The sequence below is a fragment of the Poecilia latipinna genome, unplaced genomic scaffold (assembly GCF_001443285.1).
Source record: "Poecilia latipinna isolate Pla-1442-1.1 unplaced genomic scaffold, P_latipinna-1.0 Scaffold819, whole genome shotgun sequence".
NCBI classification, from domain to species: Eukaryota; Metazoa; Chordata; class Actinopteri; order Cyprinodontiformes; family Poeciliidae; genus Poecilia; species Poecilia latipinna.
In genome coordinates, this window is record NW_015113435.1 from 31,366 (window position 1) to 41,160 (window position 9,795).

The 9,795-nt window shown below is 40.5% G+C and overlaps 1 long non-coding RNA gene across 1 annotated transcript; it reads right to left on the reverse strand.

Annotated features, from left to right (window-relative positions):
* Positions 1-2,935: 2,935 nt before the first annotated feature.
* LOC106956458 (uncharacterized) lies at positions 2,936-9,789 on the reverse strand. The gene is made up of 2 exons (XR_001426776.1): positions 6,624-9,789; positions 2,936-5,168 (listed from the first exon to the last, which is right to left on the reverse strand). It is a non-coding gene; the product is annotated as an uncharacterized LOC106956458 (long non-coding RNA).
* Positions 9,790-9,795: the final 6 nt, after the last annotated feature.

Genomic DNA, 9,795 nt, shown 5'->3' on the forward strand with positions numbered 1-9,795 from the left:
GGTTTGAAAACCCAAAAAAATTTGCATTATAGGTACAGTTTTTGGGGGTAGGGGGGGGGGGGGTCTAGCGTTGGATTGGTTTGATTTCAAATAAAAATAGCATTTAGTGATTAAAAGAAAAAGCAGTGCAAAAAAGTTTCTGCATTCTGTTACATTACCAAGACAACTTCAGCTTGTTTTAAAATGTCATTTTATTTATGTAGCACATTTTCAGCAACAAGGCAGTTTAAAATGCTTTGCATGACCTAGAAGGAAACAACAAACCAAAAGAAAGACAAGGTAAAAGTACAGAGCTACATATTGGTTCGCCACGTTTAATACGGAGAAGGATAAGTAATTTATAAACTAACAGGAGTTTCTCTCTTGCTCCGATACTAAAAAGATTAATGATAAATGTTGATCTAAGTGTTTTTTTCCATTTTTCACTCCACTTTCTTTTTTAGCACGTACTACTCTGTTTTCGTCTATCAAGTCATATCCCAATAAAATGCAGTGAAGCTTGTGGCTGTAACGTGTACGTAAAGTTCAAGGGTATAATGCGTTTGCAAGGCAATGCAGTTAAATATAAACAAATTTCTTCCGGCGCTGCCGTCATGGATTGATAGTGTATTAGTCTCGACAAGTATACCCACTGTGTCATTCATCTTTGAGCGTTCAAATTACATTGTTGCGCTAAATTGGCCCCGGGCTTAGTCAGCAAGAGATTTGCATCATGCAAGTTCCTCTGATCTTCGTATAACGTGCAATCCGGCATACCCTCCAACACTGACTGCACACTTTTCGTCGCTTATGTCGTCATGCCGGCAACGTGACCCGGCTTTTGTAGACGGCTACATTTGAAAAGACTGGAGACAAGCAGATTGTCATATCAGTAGCCACGCCACAACCTTGACCCACATGATGGGGTGAAGACATGTCGGATCGTATTTTCTATTAGACGGAAACCTGGCTCCTGTGGCTGAAAAACACCGAGATGATACACGCCTGTGGTTCGTTGATATGCGAGCCGACAACGTCTTCATGTTAGAAGTGGGTTGTTATTGGTAACCTTACATGGATAGTACCTTTAGCTGACTTGCACACCGTCTATCCTCGGCATAAAAGCAGTGGCGACGACACCTTTGCCGTCTCCTATCATTCTGCTGGTATTCATTGTGTGATTATCTCCAGTGATTAGACTTTAAAAATAAACGCGACAGTCATTATTTTGTAATGACTGCTCATTCTAAAAGAATGAAATGGTTTAAACTTTAATGCAGCTCAAACATCAATATGCTATAAAGCTGGGTACGGCTTAAATATGTTTGTTTAGTAAAATGAAACACACTGGCATAGTCATATTTTGACAAAAAAGAAAAGCTGGTGTTCTTTCTGAATTATTTTCTGTTAGACCATACATCCTATTCATAATTTCGCCAAGACATAGTCATTAAAAGTCTGTTTTCTCAACCCTTTTGATCAACCCTTACAAATCTGCAACCACATTTAAGACATCAACGGAAATCTTTGCACAGACTTCTTTTTCCTTTTGTATTTCGGTCAAGTACTCGCAATGTTTAGACAGCAGGCAATGCCAATTTTCACTTAAGTGTTACGTTATTGGACTAACTGCTGTAGCTGGACTGCTATCAATAGTAAGTTAGGTAAGGTGGTACTTTATTGATCCATAGGAAATTACAAGGTTGTCGGTTACTACCAGGCAGATTTACCTGTTTATTTATCCACATTGGCATGTCCAGCTACGCTATATTGCTGTTAGTATTTGATTGTCTTCCTCCATACTCGTATATGCAGTTTGGTGGAATTAAATTCTTAATCTATTGAGTTTAACATGGTGTCAGATGCTACAACTCTTCTAGGAATGGTTTCTAATAGGATTAGTTTTTAGAACTGCAATTGTGAGATCTGACGACGATGTCGTACTATATGACTTAGATCACTGTCTGTAGCTGCCTGGCCATAGAAGCCCATTGGATCTATGTATTGTTTTTCACCTACCGTAATCAGACTAATGTATCCAGTAGGAAAAGAGAAAAAAGAACACACTGTTCAAAGAACTGACATTTTAAGATTGTTTTTGTCTCCAACACCAATTACCAACATTGTAAGCACGTTTGATGCATACTACGGATTAAGTAAGGACAAAACAGGAAGCAGGAAATGGCAGTTTGTCTCCATTTCTGTTTTGATTGGGAGGGGAGACGGTTCTACAACTGTCTCTGAGGTTTTTACCTTCCTTGCCAACTTCTTTATTGTGCATTGTAAGAGAAACTTGAGTGCTAATCAAGCCTTGTTTGTCGCACTTCCAGTTATTTGAAATTTTCAGACGATTACATTGGAGAAGCTACTTTCTGGTCATAATTCTCTGACTCACAAAGATCCAACACGCATTTCTCTTGTCCGATTTTTAAGATTAGCTACCAGAAACGTGCTTCGATGGGACGACATACCTACACCCCACAAAAAAATAAAAACAAACTTTTAGATTAAAGTTGAAAAGGTTGTAAAAAAAACCTGATCAATTTGACAGAGCAAAACAAAACACCTCACACTTATTTAATTTTTGTTTTTTTTTAAGCAAGGCGTTAAGTGCCGCCCCACGGATATCGTTAAATAGAAGCAATCTATTTTTCCCCCAGCTGAATATGCGCACTCAGATTTCACCAGCGCAGCGAGGTTAAACTTCAGCAATCAAAACCGAATGCATTTTAAAATTGGACACCTTTTCTCAAATCCCCGTCTTTTCCTTGAAGAAATGAGCTTTCATTCTTTTCTGGGAGTTGCACAGCTGACACACTGAGCGACCTGTAATTATATAGCCTCAGCAAACATATACTTCATATCCCAACAGGAGCATTAATAGAAAGGTGTGAATAAATTATACGTTACGTGAGCATCGGTTGGAGCCAATTTGTGGTTGTTGCTTTTTTTTTTCTTTTTTTTTTACCCACTGGAGGTAAATTTGCTTACAAAATCAAGTGCTGCTGAATCACTGACTACCTTGCGCTGCGGTTGTGTTCGCATTGTGAAATAAAATAGGGACGCGAGCTAACGTGGGACAAAGCATGTCTGACTCATACGTATAAATAACAGCAGCTACATCTTCACTTTATGGGGCAACTGGCAGCGTGCTCATGAACAGCGATATTTCATAAGATTTAAATGACTCTCTGCAGTTATTTTAATTTAGTTGCATCGGCACAAAGGGGAAGCACGCAGCAGAAAAATCTATTCGAATTCCATTCGGCTTCATCAGAGTCTATTAAAGTTAACAAGGACTCATAACCTTGATTTCTTCCTCTGGCTGTCTCGTTGCTTAACGTGCGCCTTCATTTCGTTTCTCCCCAGGTCTTTGGCCTCGTCCCCCGTTTGCCCAAACGCGCAGAGAACAGTGGATGCTTGTCTTCATTTCATAATTCATTTTGGGAGAACAGGTGTCTGGCCTCGAATTTGCCCCCGACAATGTGCTGCCGCCGGTGCCTGCAGGCGGCCGCTGTGCCCTCCCATCATCTCTCTCAAGTGCAGCCACATGAGCACATGCTGCCACCCTCCCGCCCCCAAAATGTGTTCTAATAAACCAAGAAAAAAAAAAAAAATGTTTTCAATGCCAGGATGCATTTTCATTTGGTCCAAGGCCAAACATTTTCAGTGTACACAAACACATAAAATGACACCTGGATCTCTCACAGACAGAAAATACGCAGCAGTTCAGTTTAAGGAAACTGGAATTTAGAGTTCCAGCTGTCTTGTAAATGTAACTCTTTTATATGAGAGCATTCCTCTCTTTTTGGTCCATTTAGATTTTTCATTTTGTTTGTATATGCAAAGAAAAACAGTCGTGGTTAAAAGGTTTTTTTTGTTGTTTTTTTTTTACAAATTCTTAATGGTACTGTGAACGGCTTCTTGGTGGATTATAATAGAAAACAACAAAAAGAAAACCCAGAATAACTCAAAGTTTTTTTCTTTTGACAGTTCATAATAAAGGTGCAGGGTTGGAAACACTAAGGTTTTGACAACAAAGTCAAAACTTGACACATAAGATCTTTTCCTCCCTTTCCCCCTCTCGTTTAGCAACTTAAAGATAAATCTAGGACAGCCAACAAGTTTGGTCAATTTTTCTTTTTTTAAATTAACGCAAAAGTGGATACATTCTTAAGTACTATTTCTACCCCCAGGATATGCCCTTCTGGTCATTTTGCCACATTGCGTATATTTTATAAATAATGCCCCGAAGCCAAGGCACACTGGGCGAAAATACTAAGAATTTATTTAAAATTTCAGGTTAGTTTAGGGTTGCTGTCCTATTAATTTGTGTCGGCCTATTCCATGATATCCTCCCCCAAAAATACATGCAAAATTAGATCTGATATGACAAAACGTAGCTTCAAAAAAAAATCCATAAAGTTGTAATACACGACTATGTACCTTTAGGATATTGCAAAATAAACGTCTCATATTAAATTTCATCAGCCGTGATTGAGACCGTAGCTCTATGACGCTATAAATAACATCTGTTCTAGAGTGGCCCATACAAGTATTTCATCTTCATCCATTATTTATTAACAGATGTTTGTGAGTATTAGCTTCCAGTGTTCTGCTAGGATTCTGTGGAGAGTGCAGCATCCTGTAGCTTTTTTTTCTTTTTTCATCTTTTAGTTTGGAGCCATTTACTCTGCACTCCACAACTGCTCTGAACACATGGCGTACACTCAAACAATTTATGATTTCCAGCAGTGATATTGTGACATCGGGGTGGGCGCTACCTTTATAAGGCTCCTGATCTATGCTTCAGCAATCACAGCGAGAAAGTAGAACAGAGTGCTTTTGCGACACTGCCGGGATTAGAGAGTGTCGAGAAAGAGCGTCCTGATAGCATCAAAATGTCCCCTAACCAACCCGACAACAGCATTCCAGCATCCTGCTGTCACGGGTTTGTTTTTTTGTTTTTGTTTTGTCTTTGAGGGAAGAAATGAGGAGATGTGAAGGGTTTGGCACCGAGGAGTGAACACTAAGTTCTAGGTGTGCTGGTACTCCAGGCGAGCTTCTCCAAATCCATTTGAACACCCACTCTCACGCCCACGGGGCCGGCTCATCTGCAGCCACATCAGGTCCCGCGCTCGCTCGATCCATTACCTGCTGCTTGCGATGGATGGTGGCAGATTCCCAGGCTGCAGCAGTGAAAGAGAAATAGGGGAAGCGGGGGGTTGAAAGGTACAGGAAGAGATGAAGGGATAAACAAAAGAGCGGATGAGAGTAGCGGGTGACAGCAACAGAGATACGGGATATGTTTACGAAGTGGAAAAAGGAAAATAGAAAAAAGATTAGGAGTAATAAAAAACAGAAAAAACAGTGAGCTACATGCATATGTTCTGGCTAGTTTAAAGGGATAGTTCAGAGTTTTTCTTAGGCAAATTTTTGTTATGTTATATGGAGATAATAAATGCAAACTAGTGGTATAAATTCAAGATGTGAAATAGGCACTTATTTTGTAGCGTCGCACCAGTTGCAGTTTTCTGTCCATTTGCTGATCAGCAATCTTTAAAAAGTCTGATCTGCCGATTCTGATTTTTTTTTTTTTTTGACTGATATGTTACTAAGAATAGCAATAAAGTTGCTGAGTTGGTAAAAAGTGGGGTGGCTATTGTTAACTGAAAAAGTGCAGACATGACTTGGTTGGCCGGTTAATCATTCAAACCTCTAGACCTTTCTTGAGGTAGATAAAATCGGACGATAAGATCGGCTTCACGTGCAAGTATCGTCCGATCACCGATCTCCAAAAGATTCAGAAAATCTGCACCGATAAATCGGTGTATCTCCTAGTATTTTATGAACACTGCCACTTCTAACAGAACTTCACTTTAAAAATTCTGGATCATCCCTTTAACACACACACAGGTTGTCATTTCTTCCTGAAACACTTTCCTAGAAGCGACGAACCAAATTCCCATGCAAGCTGCACTGGGAGAGAAGCACCTCTCTCGTCTCCCTCGTCACGGAAAAAAACGGAATAAAAGCATGAAATGAAATGAATACACTTTCGGACACACCAAATTGGAAACAGCGTCACTTGGTGATCGTTGTTTCCCCATCTGTTTTATTCTCATTAGCCATTTTGAGAACAATATAAATTGGGTGCATCTTCTTGCTGGTGTTTTTCAGCAAGGCAGAAACTCTCTCTCTCTCTAAACTGTCATTCGCTGCCTTCTTTTCTTTTGAGCCCTCATATTCTTTCCCCTTGGCTGCCCATGTCAAAAGGAATTATGGCCACATTTACCAATGGATGTTTTTTTTCCGTATCAGACAAAAAACTGGAAACCGCTCGAGTAAAAACTAAACTTAGCATACGTATGTTTTTACTGCCTATACACCAGCAGTTTAGTTGTGCAACAGAACTTTCTGCTAGTGCAAGAAGCACTGAAATAGCAAACTTACAAACTGATCTAAATTGAATTGAAGATCTTTTGTTGCATATTTGACTAGACTTTTTAAGGTTGAAAGTGAAGATGACTCAATTTAAGACTCCCCCCCGCCCCCCTTTCTAGAACACGCTTAAAACATTTACCTTTAAAAAAATAAAACAAAATATTTAACACTGAATGTGATTTCCCTTGGTCTCTACTCACCTGCTCAGGAGCTACACAAACTCTTGACCTTTGACCGCTGACAACAGACAGAGGTCTCCCAGCAGACCTGCCAGGCTAGAACGGGAGGGAAAATATATAACTTTGACCTCCATCTTATTTTGAAAAACAAATCTGATTTAAAATTCGAGTCCCAACTTGGGTGCATTTTCTGAAACGTCCTGAGGTTTTTCACCATTATAATTGTTGACTAGGCGAAATTGACAAGGAAATTAAATAAAACGATTCAAGAAACCCAAGACAAAAAAAAAAACACAAAAAACTCAGTCAGATGGACGTGGCAGTCGATATTTTCAACAAAACATTGAAAACGTCAAATACTCCTAGGTTCGTGCCAACTGCTGATAAAAACAAATAATGAATTTGGGAATATCACAAAAACGTAGTTCATGTAGAGGCAAATGATGGAAATTTAAGCATCACATGCTCCCATCCATCCACCCATGTGTTCCCATTGTCTGGCCATTGTGATGGTCAACTCTGGAATAATGAGTGAGGAAAGTACAGAAGTATGATAAAAATCTGATTTTGTTCAGTCACGAGACATTGATTTGTAGTTCTAACTTCAACGGACCAGCATCCTATTGATTATCAATCCCAGGACGTGGACATTAAACTAAAGGTATTTGATTGCAGATGTACTTTTAAGTGTCTTAACTTTGGCTCTCCGTCATAAATGGGCTCTTGGCTCTGGTCTACAGCCATCAGATCTGAATATATGCTGTCAAAGGCGAAAAAGCGAAGGCCAAGCCCTCAGCTTGTACAGGCCAATTCAATTACTCCGGGCCATTGTCTAATGAAGAATGAACTAACCAGGCAAGGGGTTACTCTGGGATGGCTCTGCTGACTACTGCCTCTTGTCTGCAGGATCTAATTTACTAAGACACACAATTATTGATTGGCTTCCGCATGCCAATGCAGGAAAGCCATTTCAGATGCACTTTTTGCTGCTCGGCGTCTGGCGGAGGCTTAATAAAACGCCGCCGTCGAGCCCGTTCACCTCGGTATGCACGCGTGCCGGCGTGCGTTTACGCGCAAGCGTGCGCGTTGCAAAAAAGGTAATTTTCTTATCTTTGTAAGCCAGGGTGACCAAATTGGCTGGGGCTTTAAGCCACACGGGTCAATAGGCGCAATCAATCGGCGAGAAAAGCAAGGGTGCAAAAGATTTGTGCAGTTCTATAACTTCCCCTCCTTTTATCTGTGTTTGAACAAGGGGGTCGGAGGCCGAACACATACAGCAGAACCCTTCAACGGAATTGCAATCTCACAACTGTATTCTGCTTACTTGCTCATGCATACACTCTCTCTCCTCTGCGCTCCCTCTCCATTTCCAGCTCCAAGCTGTGGACACAACAGCCTTATCTAACGCCGCCTCGCTGTCAGCGAGAGTGGTCTATTTCAGGCTTTATCTCGAGCAAGAGTCGGGCCTGAAACCTTGGGTCTGAAGATGAGTCGGTGCTCCGAGAGATAAAGTCAGACAGGGACACTGTAACCTGCATGTCTGTGGTCAGGGTGGGAACGGATGGCGCCCGCTATCCAATCGAACGGCTTCCTTTTTCTCACTCGATGGGATCAGCTCGCTCGGATCACTCGGCTGTGGAAGCAGGTTTACGACTTCTCCGTGAAGCAAATGACAACTTAGAAGATTTGGTGGATTGTTGTTTTACATTGATTGGGGAGTATCAAGAAGAAAGTTCAAACTAAGACTCTGCCTGCACAACTATGGATAGAGGTTTCTGAATTTTTTTCTATTAAAAAACAAACAAATCAGCATCTGCACAGTCAGAGACTCGGATGAAAATGGTCTACAACCAACGTCGCATTCGTAGGAGGCAGAAGGGAGTTTATCATTTCAGTGATTTATTACCAAGAAATGTAACGCTTAGTCCGGTGCGTATTCCATCCATATAACATGGAACTTAAAGAAGTGAACAAAACCTAAAAAAATTAACCATCAAGGACTGTTCAAGTGATCCACTAGTCTGGCTTTTAGTTACTTAAGTTCCATTGTTACAATACGCTTCATCGACTACACATGAAATCTTCTGGATTAACGTTCTCCCATCAGCACCGAAATCCAAATAATTTTGGGATTTCGAGTTTTACATGTTGATTCAAACACCGTTTGATAACCTTTCCTTTGTGGTCCTGGCCAGTGAATAAACCGTCACCAGCATTATTTGGCTCTGCTTTATTCTATTTTTCAGAAAGACCGGGCCACCGCTCCGCTCCGCACAGCGACATAACATTCCCCTTTGTTCATGCTCCGTGATTACAATCACAGTACCTCGGAGATTGTTTCTTTTTTTTTTTTTGCACTGACATGGTGGAGTTATTTTGGTCCAGGTGATTCAATTATGCATAGGCTTTATTTTTCAGCGTTTGCGCTGTAGGTTCAAGGAAGGACAGACTACCAATCAAAAAATAGACACGAGTGTGACGGTACCGAAGCCTTGGTAAACGTTGCACTAAGAAGAAAAAACTAAATAAGTTAATTAATCCACATTTAGGCATAATTTCATCTTCCATTGTATCAACCTCCAAAATAAAACATCTTGGAGCTCAGGATGCTGAACCAAGGCTTCTGCTACTGATTTAAAGAAAATTATTTTCATAAACTCCATAACTGTTTGATTCTCTTTTAACTAAATCACCACAACGTTCACATTCAGAAACGGGTTGTTTCTCGCGTCTCACAATAATTCAGTTTGACAGCGACGACGGCAGACGACCGGGATTTTGCGACGGAGAATCTTTCATCATTTGCCGTTAATTTCAATAAACAATGTGGCAGGTAGGTCGCTGTTTGCATGTTTGTTTTTTTCTCTCTCGATGCGCACATCAATGATTCTTTTGTTTTTTTTCCTCATCTTTGTGTATTCGACACATTGTCTCACCAACAGCAATGCTTGCATCACACCACGAAAAGGCCAGCATAAGTGCTTCATGCGACTGTGTTTTTTTTTTTTTTTGGCATCCGATTACCAAGTACATGCTACTGAAATGAAGCAGGCCATGATATCCACCTCTCGACTAGGACAATTAAGCTTTAGCTCAGTGAGAAATGTGACCGCCCTACTTTGGCTCTGAAAATTACATACTGAAGTGCAGTTCGAATAATACATGGCGTTTCTAAGAAAGAAAGAAAGAAAAA